At 37.5% G+C, this 18,511-nt stretch overlaps 1 pseudogene; it reads right to left on the bottom strand.

Annotated features, from left to right (window-relative positions):
• Positions 1-15,619: 15,619 nt before the first annotated feature.
• The window catches only part of LOC115290571, a 35,688-nt pseudogene continuing 32,796 nt past the window's right edge, over positions 15,620-18,511 (bottom strand).

The raw sequence follows: 18,511 nt of genomic DNA, 5'->3' as shown, positions 1-18,511 counted from the left end.
GGGAGAAAGGAGAAAGGAAAATGAGGAGTAAAAATTTAACAGAGTTAAGTAAAGAAAAACAAAAAACAAAAAAAGGTAATAACAAAGAAATAAGTACGAAAAATGTGGAGAAAAAAAATTTTTTTTTTAAAGAGCGGCAGCTCCCCCTTGTGGATAGGCGTGGTTTGATGTGGTAGGTCTCAGAGGCTGCTTTCAGAGGCTCCGCCTTGGTGTCTGCAGAGATTAGATAGGTGGCATGCCAAGCTCCGCTGAGCTAGGCACTGTAGGCCACTCTAATGAGTCCGATCTCCTTGGGCCGCAGTTTAGCCGAGTTGTATTTTCCAGACCCGCCTCGGTTCAAAGTTCCAGTCCATGCACGTTTGCGCTACCACAGATGAAATATGTTTGTTTTGGTGGCTGGTGTCTTAGGGGGAGGAATCAGTTTGTCTTGGCTCAGGCAGGGATTTCAGCTGCCCCTGTCTGAGGCGAAATGAGCAACAGTAGGTGAAGTGCGCACCTTCACAGACCCAGCTGCAGAGTCCCCACCCCCAGCCAGGATAGCGACTGCAATGGGGGGAAGGAGGGAAAAAAAAAAAATTTGAGACTCTCCTGGCTTCTGGTAGCTGTTGCTCAAGGTGCTGTGCGTGCGTGGCCAGATATGAGCTGGGAGCTCCTGTAGCCCAGTGCAGTGCGCACCCAGGCCTCCACTTGCCTATGACTCCCCGATGGGGGTTGCGAAGGTGTGGGCCCTATTTTTTCCCGCGTGCACCCGGGATTCGGGACTCGCACAGCCAGTGCAGGGAGCGAGATGCGCCGTGGAAATGAAGTGCGTGGTCCCATTCCCAAAACCGACTTCAAGGTGCGCGTGCCCCTGGCGCAGCTGCTGCCGGGGTGCCACTGCCACCGCCTCTCACCACACCACGGCCCACCGCTGCCACTGCTGCCGCGGGTGCCTCTCAAAGTGCGCAACCCTGGCGCAGTCTCTGGGGATGCTACTGCGGTCGCTTCTTGCCCCGCCGCCGCCGCCGCCGCTGCAGCTACTTCCGCTGCTTCCCCGCTGCCGAGATGGCTTAGGGCTGGAAGCTGTTCCTTCTTTTGCACCACCCAGGTTCGGGATTCTGGCTACCCAGCAGTTATCTATGGAGTGGGATTCTCTCTCCAAGCGCGGCCAAATGTTCTTTACCTCTTTCCCAGAGACAGTACCTCTTCCCCAGAGACAGTACTATGAGCCTGTTCAGACTCTCTGTCTCTTCCCTTTGTCTCTCGGGCTCTGTGCACTTGCCCCGCGTTGGGCTGGGGATTCTGTCTCCCCTGCCTGTCCCGGGCTGGCCCGTTTTCAGATCTCCCCATTTCGCACTCACTCACTCAGGTATCCTTGAGGTTCTTTTCTTTCTGGAGCCCGTATTTTCTCCTTCCACTCTTGCAGATGAGAGTAATATCCTTCTCAGTTTGATCGATGGGGCAGACGGAGTTTACAGAGCTCCCTTCCTCTCCGCCATCTTGGCTGGGCAGATATTAGCTATGATTTCTATGAAAGTTATGAGTTTTAGTCTAGAACCCTCCTATCGCTCACTGAGCATGTGTGCACCTATGCATCTGTAAACCTCTACACTCCTGTCACTTCCAATCCTTTTCATATGATTTTATTAATTTTTTTAAAAATTTTGTGTTATTAACACAATATAAATATTATTCAGCACTATGCCATGCAGTTCATTATGATTATATTCAAATTTTTCAAATTTCTGTTGACTCAGGAGATAAAAATTGCCTTGCTTATCACTGGTTTCATTTTCTTTGTCACAATCAGTATTCAGCCAAGAACCCTACAAAAGAAGTATAAAACCTCTGTTCAATATATTTTAGAAATCACATGATCTATCAGATAGATATATTATTTTCTTGGCTCTGTCCTTTCTGGAGACTTTTATGTCCTTCTCATGGCTGGGCCTGCTGTTTTCTAGGTCTGTTGCATGGCTGTCACCCTGGTGGGGGGGGGGACATTTATCCTATCCTATAATAATAATATGCTATATTACTATATTATTATAATTAGTTTAGAGAAATTAACAAATTGGTGTGAATGGTAAGATTCTTGAAAATGTGAATTTATTCTCAATTATCTAGAAATTTCCTGACGATACATTTTGGTCTGAGTCATTTCTTATCCATTTTGCCGGGCCCCTGATAAACCCTTTCAATCTAAAAAGTCATTATTTTTTTCTGTTTCTTTGATAATTTCTTTCTCTTGTTTTCTCTGATACTATTTCTGGAGCTTCCCTCACAGAGTAAGATAATGGCAAGGAGAAAAATGGAGATCCTGGATCAAGCTTCAAATTTTCTTTCCTGTTTTCCATTTTTGATCTTTTTCTTCTGCCTTCTGAAAGCCTTCCTCAATAAACACAGACAAATACAAAAAATCCTTAAAACTTTGTTATTTTCTGAATGTAACTTAATTTCATCTAAGCATTCCGTTTTTGTAACTTGGATGCAAAATTTCTCCTACCTCAGTGACGAAATTGCAGGGCTTTTGCTTTGTTTTGCTCGACTTCCTGTTTTATTTCTGTTCTCTCTGTAGTTTGTTCATTTTGTTCTGTCTTTTGCATTAGAAGCTTTTCTAAAATGCCTGGCATTGCAGGACTTCCATTCATGTTTCCAAGAGAGGATCTAAATACAGACCTAGAGCGCTGGGCATGTGCAGGGCTTGCTGGGTGATGGGCTAAGAAGCAGGACGTAGTCCTTTCCAGTTGCTATCAACAAATTACCTCAAACTCGGTGGCTTAAACAATACAAATTGATTATTCCACAATTCTATAGGTTGGAAATCCAGCACAAATCCCACTGGGCTAAAATCAAGGTGTTCGTGGGGCCATGTTGTCTTATGGAAGCTCTAATAAAAATCCATTTACTTCCTTCTCCTACTTTCTAGGCAGAAGCCACTCATATGCCCTGCCTCCTAGACCTCCCTCCCCTTCTTCAAATCAAGCTTGGTGAGTGGATCTGCTTCTTTTCACATAGTATCATTTGAAACCTCTTCCATACGCATACTTCCTACTGACTACTGTCAGGAAAAGTTAGTTATCTGCTTTTAAGGACCCATGTGATCATATTGGGGCTGTCTGGATAATACAGGATAACTTCCTTATCCTTAACTTATGATCCTTATCTTAATCACATCTGCAAAGTCCCTTTTATCATGCAAGGTAACATATGTGACACCATTGAGGTATTAGGATCTAGATATCTTTAGAGTCCACTATTCCACCTACGAGAAGGAAATTGAGCAGAGACCCAAATGTTTTGTTGGTAAACAGTCTTCAGTAGTTTTACTTCTTTGCTGAGTGAAATAATTTTTTTTAATTCTCCTTCATTTTGCATATAAGCCTGTGTGCCAGCTTGCTAGGAGTCAAATGCAGAAAGTGATGGAGGTCAAAATGATTAAGACACAAGGTTCCTTCCTCTGTTCCTGGTGCACTTGAGTTGCGGGACTTTCTCATGCAACCTCTGCAGAGAGCAAGCCTCCAAATGTGCTTAGAGCTCGGGGCAGGCCATCAGCTCTCCACACAAGGTGGATGTGAACTCCACACCTGCTGTGTTACCCTTCACGTCCGCATCCTGAAGTCTTGGGCCAGCTTCTCGATTCCCACCAGCCTGCACTCAAGCTCTCAGCTTCCCCACGGTTGCCAAGTTACAATGTAAATCTGCTTTCCATCTTCCAAAATTTGGTTGGCATTTCTCATCTGCTCTCATTTCCTCTGCTATTCTCTGGCCTTATCTACTTCTAAACACTTTATGATCATTTCAGTGAGTTTCAGGAGATAGGGAAAGCCAACATCTATGTTCAGTACATCACTTGAAACTAGATTTCCCTATGCATAGGAATGAAAACATACACCTTCTTATGTCTCTTTATTCAAGGTTAGTTTTTACAATTTTGTTTGCCTTATGAGGAGTCATTCTGACACTTTCATATTCTGTAGTAGTAGACATGGTATGAAGGATTCACAGTTGAGATACAGCTAAAATAATCTGCAACAATAATCTCATTAGAATGCATATGTATAAGGTGTCTATTTTGAAAGAAGAGTGGAATATTAAACTCTAGGTAAAAAAGGGGAATTATCTTCGTAAGATAGAACTATTACTACCAAAATAAATGTGCAAAAATTATGCAGGGCCATCATTACCACCTAAGCATCTGCATCATCCTTACTGAAATCTATAACCTGATCTTGGTAATTTTTTCTAATTTTATACATGCTTTACATTAGAAGAAATGCTGCTTTGTGTTTTTAAAGGATAGTAAATAGTTATAATCATAGAAAATCTTTAACTTTTTTTAATGTTTTAGAAATAAGTGAAATTACATTCATTTTTATAAGGTATCAACACAATGTATTTCTCAAAATAAAAAGTAAGGCCAAATGCTAAAATGCCATGTATTTTCTTTGCTTCCTTGAATTTTCTTTTAGAACTCAATCATATAAATATTAAATAATTGGATCCAGTGTATAATTTGGAAGCAAAACTTCTTGCAAGTTCAATTAATTTTAAACATGAAAAAACAAATTGCTAGAAGGCATTTGGAATGCCCCAGGCTCAGTCATAATGAATAAACCCTGTCTGATCTCCAGTGTATTACCTTCCGTAGGCTTTTGTTTGGAAACTTTCATTTTTCTTAAGATTCTAAAATTACAGGTTGTCAACACATATGGTACATCTTGTAATCTACAGCACGTAAATAGTAGGCAAATAAATACATGGATTTGTAAATAGTGAAAATAAGATACAGTGAAACATAGGATAACTACTAATCTTAGAAATTAACATTATAGAACTTTAGCTTCATGATAAAGGAAAGTATAAGGTGAGATAGGATCTCTGCAAAACCAAAGCAGTGTAGGAAGTAAGAAAACCAAGAGAGGGAATTATAGGCTGGGAGGAAAACCTCTCTTTGCTAAAGGACACCTGAAAAATTCAAGTTAAATATCCCTAAGGCTTGGTTAGCTCTGGGGTCCTAAAGGCAGGCGGAGATGAGGTCGGACCCTGAGAGCAGGAACTGGTCCCCAGCAACACCAAGAGGCATGTGACTCTGCGAAATGAGCTTTAGGTGATCTGTTGATTAACAAGGCACTATTGAGAAACCTGGATGAAAAGGAGGAGGAAATACTTGGGCCCACCAAAACTCAGCAATTAGACTTACATGTAGAGAAGAGCATTAAGTAAGGGAATGGTCATATTACATTACAGGTAAGGGAATATTAACTTCTAGAGACAAATTATTATTAGGTCTACATCAGTGACCCTAATTCTATGCCTCCTCATACAGTGAGAGTTGAAGGCTAATACATTTCCTACCTAGATCAACATTTTTTGTAATAAATCCACAAGTAGACTTCAGATAGAAGGGCTGGGGAAGGTAGGGACAGGCAGAAAGAAAAATTCATCAATCTCTACAAAGTTGATTTTCCGAGTCTTTGAATGAAAGTGTATTTGGATATCAGTTTAGTCCCACTATTACAAGTACCTTAGGTTGAATTTTATGATCAGGAACTAAATATTTGACTAGGGATATTGACAAGCGCAATGGTTCTTAATCCTAGCTGTGCATTAGAATCACCAAGATCTTAAAAAAAAAAAAATAAATACCAAAGCCTATACCTTCTTAACTCAGATTCTCTGCAGGTAGGGCTTCAGCAGCACTATTTGTAAAGACTCCCCTGGTGATTCTAATGTGTATCTCAGCTGAGAACTACTGGACTAAACAAACTATTAAGAGGTCATTATTTTCCCTTGGATTGTGATTCAAATGCTTTTTGGAAACAAAGGTGACCTTGAGAAATTCTGGGAAAATGGTTTAGGTCTGTAAGTTCAAGTAGAGCAAAGACCAAGGTTGCAAAATTCAGCAGTGAATAAAACTCTGAAAAATCACTCTGCAAGTTTCAATTATTTTTTATAGTTCCTATGCATTTCTACAACATACCCAGAAGCTACTCTGATGTCTCTTTTGCAAGTCCACTGAGGAAAAACAATACCTTTTTTGCAAATTGTTCCTTTTTCTACACACTAAGCAGAAAGGAGGATGGAAGCTATTATGTTGATATTTTAAGGGGAAAAAAATCTTCCAACCATATACTTTAAATATCTTGCTAATTGAAGCAAAAGTAGTATATATTTTTTCTCTTTCCTATATTATTTGGAAAACTACCTTGATTATGGACTCTGCAGGCGTAGGAAGAGCCTTCATCTAGAGAAGTAGAATTCATGATTTATTCACATCTGTAATGCTAATGAGTCGTCAGTCTATGAGGAAAATTCGAGTCTATCAGTTATTCCAAGGGTACTGAAAGCTTTCTTTACATCTAGCTGTTCATCTCTGTGACATTCCTGGAGGGCGTCTTTTGATAGTTGATTATTATTTGAAGTGGCAGGAGGCAGGCAACTTCAAACGAAGCAGCTTCTTCAGCCAGAACTAATAGTCTTGGGAAGATGCTTCCTATTCAAAATACACCTAAGTTTGTTGATTGTGACCACAGAAATTTGGGGGATATTATGAAATAGGGTATTTCGGGGAGGAAAAAGAATAAAGTAATAGGATCTTGGAAACAAGTTAATATAAAGAATTAGTGGTATTTCCCATCAAAGAGAGATTTGCCAAGAATATAGTGCTTGTGAAGGATGTAATTCATTTTTTTCCTTGAATGGAATCCATGAATTCACCTCTGAAAATGTAAAATGGTAGTATTATAAAACAGAGGTCTCTCTAAGCAGAGGAGGATAAACTGGGTATGAAAGTAAATCAACTATTCTCTTTTAACCCAAACAGCCCAATTTTTATTTACTTCCATATTGATAATTCTACATACTCTTTAACTTGACAGAAGTATTTTGCTACTGAAACAATAGCGACCATAATAAAGTTGTTATTAAACCCGCTACCAGAAAGGATCCACTTAGAGTTGCCACATGTAACCCTAACGTGTATATTAAAACACGTAAACAGAAGTCTCAGTGTCCAATACCATAGCACATGGTTAGTGTAGACTGCTACCCTCACACCATGCCAAATGTAGACTTCTGGCCTTTTCTGGACTCTGCCTTCCCACCACTGCACTATTTATTGCACCTTTCTTCTCTTCTCCTTGGCAGTTAGCCACGAAGTGTGTTAACACCCCTGCCATGATTTTGGCCCCGTTGGACACTTCTCTGTTTCCATACCCATTATGTGAGGTGAGTTTGGCTAATTTCCCTTTCTCTTCATTCTAGCTCTTTGGAATCCTTGTCCTTTATTTTCACTTGGTTTGTGCAGATTCAAAAATATTGATGAGATCAAGAGCATTGATAAATGAGGCTTGGAGATAAAGGCAAACAACTAATGATCCTATTTGCTGTGTTTCAGGAACTTACTGAGGTAGCTAGATCAAAGTTACTATTTGCTACTGCCTTTGGGTACCTATGCAACCAGCAAATGCAAAATATGTGTGGCAAGTCTGCAGTTGAAAGGGAATCTAATCATATTATAAATCTTTTTTCCAGGATGAAATTATTTTGTGAGGAGTCACATATCTGTGAACCGTTCTCCTAATTGCATCTGGGTGTACATCTGTTGGTCTTAGTCATTGACAAAACCCGGTTTTCTGATGACCTAGCACCTCTAAAATTTAATCCCTATAAACTCACTGAACGGCTACAAAAGGAAGCAGAGCTGGAATCCACTTCAAGCAATTATCTGCTCAAGCACCCTTCTTCCACAGATCCACATGGAAACATCAAAGAGATAGGGAATAACCTCTTAAGAGGTGAAAATGGAAATTGCTTCTTGGATTTAAGCTGTAATGATTTTATTCCCCCACAATCCCTTACTCCATAATTTAACTTTGCTTATTTTCCCTGGAGGATGTGATCAAAAAACCATTCCTTATATGTTCCTTCTTATTCTGTTTTTCTTTTTCAATGTCCTCACATCTGTAATCATGTATTTGCAAATATCTAGTAAATAGTCATTTAGCACTCTCTTTCACAGGCTAAATTACCTATTATGTTTGGAGAAACTAATCCTTAAAAATTTTTTTTTTACATTTATTTCTTTTTAACAGAGTGAGACAGAGCATGAACGGGAGGAGGGGAGAGAGAGAAGAGACACAGAATCTAAAGCAGGCTCCAGGCTCTGTGCAGACTTGAACCCATGAACCCGTGAGATCATGACCTGAGCTGAAGTTGGATGGACACTTAACTAACTGAGCCACCTAGGCACCCTGAGAAACTGTTTATATTGCATTATTATTTTAATTGTTTGATTGACAAAATGATTTGCTCCTCCAGTTTTGAGGGTTCTTTAACTGGCCATCATTTCTCTCTTCCTTGTGTCTCCTACCTGAACCCTCCTCAGCTTTCAACTCTTTTACTGTGTATAAATCCAAATGGAATAATTTTTTGTGAACATTACAAAATTATTATGTCACTTGCAATGAATCATTTAACTCGAACCCCTGCATTTCAAGTTCTATTGGCATTTTTGGTGAAAGTGAAACTCAGTCAACATGAACTCAGACTCTGCTGTACTTTTGTTTTTTTGATTTTCCATCACCTTCATCAATGTAGTTCGATGTGCATCTCTAAACATACTAAGTTGGCCATGTGTCTGATCAATTTATTTTTAGTGTGGGTGGGTTCATTATACTATTTATGACTGCCAGTTATTTTAATTCAAGAATTATATTTTAATAACACAAGGTACATTTCTATGATCTTCAGGTATGTGTAACAGATAAAACATACTTGTTCTGCAATCTCCACTGTTAAGATTTTTAATTTGCTGGCAATCTCTAACACTAACCAGAAGATGGTAATCACTCTAAGTGTTGTATAAAAATCTATGATAGGTTTATGTGCACTTAAAATTAAGAGCAACCAGAATTTGGAAATTATCAACTTGGATCTTACCATATATTTGAGAAATTCACATAGTCTCTAAGCAAAGATTAATCAAAGGTCATATAGTATTGTCATACTAAAGAGATGGTGCTAGAGAAGACCTTGGAGAAGTCTGCTGGGCAAAAGCAGTTAACTATGCCCCAAGGCAGAAGCCAAGCTGTTGGCAGAGAGGGTCGCTCAAGGACCCTGAGGGCAGGCACTGCACCACCACCAGACTCTGGTGTCCCATGTCTTTACTGGACTGTCATCATCCACACAAACTCTGCTTAAACTTTATAAGCCTCTTTAAAAAAAAAAAAAAAAAAAAAAAAAAAGATTATGCTGTAACTTTGTGATAAGTGCTCTTTCTAAGCATGTGTGATTTTTCACTCTAAAAATATTCTTAACAAGTAAAACAAAATCATCTAGGATCTTGAATGATAGGTGGACCTTGAATTCCTATGTACCGCATGGAAAAAATATAAAATGCCAGTAAAAAAAAAAAAAAAAAAATCAGCATCTCTTAAGGAATTGTGGCCCAGTGACCCATATTGTTGTAAATGCTAATCTGCATACTGACCAATGTCACCCTTTCTGGGGAATAGCCACAACACCAAAACCCTTCCCTAGGCATTAGTTACTTAGTCTCTCAGTTCTCCTTTGGTTTGGAACCTCCTCATCTTCGTTCATCACAGGAGTAGAGTTAAATTTCTTATCGAAAATGTCTTTTATTCAGTTGTTGATAATCCTCTTATATTACTGATGGCACTTTTCATTTTCTTGGTGAGTGTTCCAGTATAAGGATAAAGACCCTGTGTGATACATTTTGTATCCCTAGAGCCTTGAGATTTAAGTAGAAAGCCATTACACCACCAGAATGATTTGAATAGACTTTCATTTATATAATCTGCCTGATTCTTATTTATATCAAATAGCCACAAATAAGCCTAGACCGGTGTTTTCCCAACACTACCCTAAACAAGTGAGAAATATATTGATAACTAAAATGGACTCGGAAAACTAAGCTGTGTGCAAAGACACAGAGTATCATCCTAAGAGAAGGGCATAGTTGAGTCCTATGATAGCCTGTTAACTGAAATAGCAGGAAGGAGTAGACAATGCCTCAAATGTGCACAGGGTTCCCAGACCGTCTGAAACATTGTACTGTGATGGGGACAGAAACCCAGTCCCAATTAGAGTCACTTGACAATATTTATTTTCTTTTTCCCCTACTGTAATACCTACTTCCTCGTTTTAAAGAGACTTGCCCAAGATGGAGTGGCCACACCTCTTTGGAAACCTATCCTATGGAAACGATAGCATTTGTTTTATTCAGATTCTGACCAGCCATGTCCTCAGTAAACATTCTTGCAACAGCAGAGCTGCAGACTCTAAATCATCAGGTCCCATACCAGGGACTAAAAAAAAGGGGGAAAAAAATGTATATAGGAGCTGAATCATTTAAAATTAGCACCAAAGTATTTAAGAATATGCTGAAGGGAATAATTCTGCTTTGCCTTAGGTAGCAGGATAAATACTTGTATATCCTAATTTTATGATTTTTCTGCCATGGTAATGACATTGTGAAAATGGGGTACTGCTTTCTTGGGAATAGGAGCACTGGCACATCTGCTGACCTACAGAAAACTTCTAAAACATGAAAAGCCTGAGGGGAATTCAGTGCCAGGTGGCAGCAAGTATTTCCAGTTAGCACTCCTCTCAAATGCCTGTCACTGCAGGGGAACAGCCACACGACTGACGGGTATCTGGAGGGCAGCTCCAGTGCAGATAGGAGAAGTTGCTGGCATCTTTTAGAGAATCCCTACTGACTTTTGAATATTCAATTGTGGTTCACAGAGGTAGGCAACTTGAAAAAATGGCTATCACGAATTTGCTATTGCTTTAGCAAATTGTAATTTTAAGTTGCCCTTGTCCCAATGACATTGCTTACGATGGCCTTTTACAGTCAGTAAGGACTTAATGTTCAGCTGCTGTTTCTAGCACTTTGTTGTGATCTTTTGGCATAAGACCTGAAAGCACTTTCCCTCAAGGAGATTTTAATCAAGTCATTGTTTCTTAATTGCCTTTAAAATATTTAAGGTGAAATTCACCTGAAATACAATTAACCATTTTAAAAGTATACATTTTAGTAATATTCATAATGTTGTACAGCAACCAATTCTCTCTAGCTTCAAAACTTTTTCATCTCCCCATTAAAATACCCAGTGCCCATTAATGACTCCCCAACCCCCCATTCCGTGGTAATCCCTAATCTACTTTCTATATCCATAGATTTGCCTGTACTGAATATGTTATATTTGGATTTACAGAAATCATACGATGTATCTTTTGTTTTTAGCTTCTTTACACTTAACCATAATGTTTTCAAGACTCATTCAAGTTACAGTATGTATCAGTGCTTGTTCCTTCTTATAGCTGAATTCCACTGTGTGTACATACACCACAATTTTTTTATTCACTCATCCACTGATGGACGTTTGGATTGTTTCATTCTTTTGGCTATTATCCATAATGCTGTTATAAAGATCTGTGGGTGTTTACTTGTGGACATCTATTTTCATTTTTCATGGATATATATTTGGGAAGGAATTGCTGGATTATATGATAATGCTATATTTAACCTCTTGAACCAGAAAACAATTTTCCACCATGGTTGCACCATTTTACATTCCCACCAACAGTGTATGAAGGTTTGTATTTTTCCACATCCTTACCAACAGTTGATACACAGAAAGTATTGATAGGATTTTTATCATTTTAAGACTTTATAGCTATAAATCAAAAAAGAAATCTCAAATCAACAGCCAAACTTAGTACTCTAAAGAAATTAGAAAAAGAAGAGCAAACCAAACCCAAAGGCAGCAGAAGTATGAGTGGTTATAAAGATTAGAGTGGTTATAAACAAAATGGAGAACGTAAAAAAAAAACCAATAAAAGCAACAAAAACAAAACTTGCTTCTTTGTAAAGAACAAGATTGACAAGCCTTGAGTCAGAACAGGAAAAACAGAGAGAGGACACAAGTAGCTAAAAGCAAGAACAAAATTACTACTAAATTTGGAGAAATAAAAAGGATTATATAATATGAACAACTGTTCACCAAATGAGATAATCTAGATGAAATGGAAAAAGTCCTAGAAACATACTAATCTTCAAAACTGGCTCAAGAAGAAATAGAAGATCTCAAGAGACCTATAACAAGTAACGAAATTGAATCAGTAATCAAACGCTCCCAATAAAGAATAGTTTAGGACCAGATGGTTTCACTGCTGAGTTCTACCAAACATTTAAAAAATTAACACCAATCCTACTTAAACTCTTCCAAAAAATGAAAGAGGAGATACATTTCCTAACACATTTCAGGACGCCAGCATCACCCTGAACCAAAGCCAGACAAAGATACCACAAGAAAGCTACAGACCAATATCTCTTATGAATAGGGACACAAAATTTCTCAACAAAATACTAACAAACCAAATTCAATAGCATTTTAAAAGGATTAGACTCTATGACCAACAGGATTTATCCCAGAAGTGCAAGGATTGTCCAACATAAGAAAACCAGTTAAAGTCACACATCACATTAATAGCAGGAAGAGGAAAAAAAGTTACATAATGATTGCAATAACTACAGAAAAGCATTTAAACAAATGAAACACCCTTTCATGATAAAAACTCTAAGCAAACCAGGAATAGAAGACTTTCTTAATTTCCTTCTTAGCAAATTAGTTTTGTGGTTTTCTTTCCTTTCCTCATTATTGCCAAGTGTAAAGGCAACTCCCTTCAATTTAAATATACATTGTATTTGTCAGTTGACAAAAGAGTGATGCTTTACATAAAATTTCCCAATTCCAAAACCTGTAACTGTCCAAAATAATCATTTATATTTCTTTCTCAACTAAGGATGACCTGGGCTTGGCTCAAAGCTTTAGGCTGCATTCTGTTTGACCATACATGTCTCTTTCATTTATCTTAGACCAGTGAATAACTAACGTAGACTAGTCTATCCAGGGCCAGTTCTCTTTGTTGAAAGATCATGGGGATTCAAGATTATAAATAGAAATACATGTTGTTTCTTAATGCTTTGGCTCCCAACTAACACATCTTCAATTTTGCTCAAATATAATTAATCAGGGGGAAAAAGGTATTACAAGCCCAGTATCAATAGAGGAAGTAAATATAAACTTTGTTAAACTGCAATATCACATGGGAACAGTGAATGGAGAGTTGAGACTAATCCAATCCACTAAGAGCCTGTCATAATAATAATGTAATATGGAAGAAATAAACAGCATAAGAATGTAGAGAGGGACAAATACCAGGAAGGAGGGGTGCTCTGTAAAGAAATATTTATATGAAAAATAGGCTACTTTCTGCAACATGTGATCTCAAAATCTCAGTGGCTTAAAAAATAAAAAGACTCATTTCTCACTCACTCAGAATCAAGTGTGAATGTTCCTGGTCTGTTGGCTTTTTGGGTGGCTCTCATCCAAAGTGACTTAGATATTCAGGCTGTTCCCATTTTCACGTTCATCCTTCTGTCATCTGTCTTGCAGCCAGGAAGGGGAGAGGAGAAGAAAAATGTTAGCCAAAAGCATTCAAGTTATTTAACCATCTTGCCCTGGCAGTAACCCACCACTTCCGCTCACATTCTGTCAACCAGAATGAGTCACATGACTTCACCTATATACAAAGGTGGGTGCTGGTAAATGCAATCCCTGGCTAAACACTAAATAGTCAAGAACATCGCTACTCTGAGGGCAGCTGAATCCCTGGTGATCCATTATCTCTTTGGCTTAAAAAGAAAAGTGGAAGGCATATTTTTGACTAGGAATCCCTCTCTATCCCAAAGTTAATGTAGAATAGAAGCTTTGTAATTGCAACTAAACTCTTGTTTTATTTTATAAGAACAGAGGAGTGTGAAATTGGTTTAAGTCTATCTGCAATGATTTCTCGATGAAAAATCAAAAGATACAATAATCACTAGCATCTATCTAATATTTTTGTTTTACTATTAATATTAACACATATTAAACTTAATCTCAAATTTAGTTCAGTTTTGTTTAGTATAATACCAAGAACAACCACTATCAATAACTTTACAAAGAGATATACTCAAAAACACAATTAAGTCATAATGGAATCCTACAGTATGCCCACAGGAAGACAATATAAAATAAACTTAGGTACAATAATAGAATAAACAGAAAACAAATAATAAAATATCAGACTTAGAGTGCTAACATAGCAATTATCTTAAATGTAAATGGTCTAAATATACCAATCAAAAGACAAGGACCAGCACAGTAGACAAAAGACATGATTTGACTGTAGGTCTTACAAGAAACCTGCTCCAAATTAGGAGACAATAGTAGTAAGTAAAGTGATGGTGAAAACTATACCATACATACATTAAATAAACAAGCAGGAGTGAATGGCTATATTAAATGAAGAGTACTAAGCAAATAACTAGACAATGATGGACACTGTATAATGATAAGATAAAAAGATAAATTTCTTGCATAATGATGCACAATGCTAGATGTGTACCAACCAAACATCAGAACTTCAAAATACATAATAACAGTAAAATGAGAAAATGACAAATCCTCAATTATCATTGGGAATTTCAACATCCCACTAGAAGAATAGTCACTGTAGAATTTGGGTTCTTTCTAACTTCTTGCTTTGCCATTCTCTAGAGCACTGCTATCATTTATCTAGAAAAATCTAGGTTACTAATCCATTCATATTTTAGAAGGATAAAGAAAAAATGAGACTAAATCCAGGGAAAATTATTTTATGTGTGTATGCATTTACATTAAAGATAGTCCAGACATTTCACACATCACTCTAATTTCCCATGAATTTGACCTTGATCTCATAACCACACTGGCCAAAAGGGGACTATAATCTGATTGGATGCCCTATACTCAAAAGCAAGAAAGCAATAATTACTGGCTAGTTTATGAAGAACTGTAACATAGGGAACCAATTAGACCTAAATTACAATTTACAATTAGACTAAACAACTAAATGGTAAATTATAAATTTATACCAACTAAAAAAACTAAGATTCCTAGACTGGTTAAAAAGAACTAAATGAAACCTAAAATAAACTTATTTGATATATAAGAATGTAGACAGTTTAAAGACATAGATCTGTATCTTTATCTGGAAGCATGCTATACCATATATAAAAATTTATTGAGCTCTAACCTTAAAATTAGTGTATTTTGTGTACTCAGTGAAGTCTGGTTGTTTGGACAGTAAGGTTTAATACAGCATGTTTTAGTTGTCAAAACTTGAATATTCCTATCTTTAGGAATGACCCTTGGCCCACTATTCGAAGACAGCTTCTGAGCTCTTGGCATATTGATATTCTGCCTACTAGGACAGTTTTGTATGCCTGAAGCCTTTGGCCTGGTAGGATTGATGATGAATGCCTGTTCCTGTATGCTTGAAAAGTTTGAGCCACGCTTTACCATTTTGATCAAATAAGATTACCTGACAAATGTTATTTATGGTGAATGTATGTTTCTGCATTGGAGCTGAAGAATGGGAGAGAGCCTGAGGCTGAGGTGAGTCATACAAGTGTCACATGCCTATGTGACCAACCCCCAGTAAACACCCAGGACAGCAGACTTGGTTGAGCTTCCCTGGTTGGAAACACCTTGCCAGGATTGTCAGACATTGTTGCCGGGAGAATTTAGAGCATCTCCACATCACTGTACGGGTCGGGGAAGACACCTGAAAGCTTATGCTTGTTTCCTCCTGGAATTTGACCACCTGTTTTATCCCCTGGTGGGCTTTGATCTGTATTCTCTGCAGTAATAACCTGTAACCTGGAGTATAATGGCTTTTTATGAGTATTATATGTCCTTACATATCAAGATGGGGTTGGCCTTTTCAATAAAAAGTTGAAAAGAAGTGAAAGGACCTAATGAAGTAAAGAAGTAAATGCTTTTGAAAGAAAAACCTAGACAATTAAGAAAAGACTCCTAACTCTAGAGAACAAATGAATAGTTAACAGAGGGGAGACGGTTGAAGGAGGAGTGAAATGGGTGATGGGAATTAAGGAGTGCATTTAGTGTGAGGAGCACTGGGGTGTTTTAAGAAATAGTGGAATGACTATATTGTACACCTGAAAATATTATACTGTATGTTAACTGGAATTTAAATAAAAACTTCAAGAAGAACAAAATTTTCATTTATTTATCTCCTTAAAGCATTATGAAACCAAAGAAGAATTTAAGACCTGTGGAGTCTATGGTTCCAATGGGTCTTTGCAAAAATGCTTATGACAAAGAAGGATGTGAACCATGTACCTAAGTGATTTAGAAAGGAATAAATGATTAAGGGACAGAAGGTAGTAACAGTCGTGATTAAAGAGTTTGATTTAGTTTCTTTGAATATGAGACTTTATTTGTAGAAAGCCTGATTTGTTCTTACTAGGAACAGAATAAAAGTGTACTTAGTTTCAAAAAATAGCAACTAAAATATATATGTATTATTTGTCACCTCGTGTTTAGTCTCTATCTGATGAATTAGAACCATTCATTCACCAAGCATTCGCTAAGTATCACACAGGTTGTTATTTTGTCATGCCATTTTCTGTGCCCAGCTTAGTGCCCTCAGTTGAGCCATACAGGGAAAAATAAGATATGGCTCTTGCCTTCAAGATTCCCTGTATATTTGGGCAAATAGACCTATGTATTTGCATGCCTATCATTGATGTATCAGGAACTTTGGTGATACAAAGAAGAAACATCCATGTCTAGCAAGAAAGCAGAAAGGAAGTTATTAGAAAAGCAGATGATGATGCATCTGCATTGGTTCTGTTTGTCTCTTTATAATGCATGAGTAAGCCACAAAGAGTCCTAGGAATGAGACCCATTGATTATCAATAAATGACCTATTAACAAGAAAATCAGATCACATGCCTCAGACAGCAACTTTCTAGCATAATTTGATGATGTTTATAATGATGGCAACTTAGATATTAAGAGAATACAACGAACAAAGATAAGTGATATTCATATTTATATAGCAGTATGATAGAGAAGACCTTTCACTAGCCTTCTGCCCTCCTGAAGGTTTAAGAGTGATAAGGAACAAAAATATTACACAGAGATTTTAGATACTAATATACTCATTTACAAAGCTAAGTATCAGTATATGGTTTCCAAGAATTCAGAGTAAAACAAACTTTAAAAAAATAAAATTTTTCAATATCATCACATTCTTCCACATTCCACAGTTGTAGTAGGTAGAGGGAGCAAAATAAATATGGTTCCTACTCTCACAAACACACACAATGGAGAAGGCAAAAAACTTAAAAAAAAAAAAGTATAATACATTATTATTGTGTTAGAAGTGCCCTGACCTCCACAGACTGGGAATATTTACAATATTACTAGAATATGGAGCAGTAAAATAAAGCAATTATCAAAACTAACATAAATAGGACAGAAGTCCCCAGGAAATTCTTCAGAAGACTGAACACTAAAAACGGAGCTCATTCTATGATTATATTCGCTTTTTCATCTCTTCCATATGCTTTATATATATTTTACAGCAAGAAGGTCAACGAGACCTCCCTGGAGAGCTCCGCGAAGCTCTATTTGTACATATCATGAGAGAGGCAGCGCTGTCACGCAGATGGCCCCCTGGTCTGGGCAGCTTGACGAAAGTGCCTTTGTGTTCCTAATTAACTAGTGAGCAACTGTGCCAATTGCTTTGATACATTTGAAACCTTCTGTTCTCAGACTTTTGATGAGCTGTTTATTCAGGAGCAATACCTGCCTGCTTGATTGGCCCCAGCACACCACTTTTAAAGGGCAGAGCTGGAGCAAGATTGACAAGGATTCCTCAGTCGCAAGCAAGAAGATCGTCAGGAAGCACTGACCATACTCAGGTAGTCTACTTTAGATCTCCCTGACAAGAGGATGACGTCTAGGACTGTGGAGTGAAAATATTTTCTGGCAGTAACTCAATAGACCTAGAGCTCGCAGTTCAGTAATGAGCTGCCATACCAACTCCTTTGATTCTGGGAGTTCCCAAATCGGTAGTAGGATTTAAAGCAAGGTTTCCTGGATCTAAAACTCAACTCTTGAGAAGATTAGTAGTAAATTAGGTGACATAGGGAGTAAATTAGAACGTCAAATGACACCAGATTAATAAATGTTAAAGAGTATGTCGAATTATATTTAGCATACAAAAAGGTAAATGTTAAGAAAGCCCAGAGTCCCAGATCACTTTAGTGCATTTAAATGTGTGAAATGTACTGGGAGGGACAAATGTTAGTAGCTTTTTAAAAATTTCCTTGACTGAGAGTAATGTAGACAGTCTTGAGACCATGTGATAAAATAATGATCTTTTTCATTTGAAGATCTATCAAATTTTTTAAAAAGGGTATTTTTTTCAAAATTACAAATTACAAATCCTCATGTATATATTTGGAAAGGCTCTTTGTATGCCTCAGAACTAGTGATTATGATGAAGGAAGTGATACCAATGTCTAATCATAAAACAGATTTGAAAAATAGTTAATTTGTTTCATCCTAATAAAGAAGAATATATTTGCACTTTTGTTATTTTA

Source organism: Suricata suricatta, chromosome 4 (genome assembly GCF_006229205.1).
Source record: "Suricata suricatta isolate VVHF042 chromosome 4, meerkat_22Aug2017_6uvM2_HiC, whole genome shotgun sequence".
Classification (NCBI taxonomy): Eukaryota; Metazoa; Chordata; class Mammalia; order Carnivora; family Herpestidae; genus Suricata; species Suricata suricatta.
This window is presented reverse-complemented; position numbering and strand designations above follow the sequence as displayed.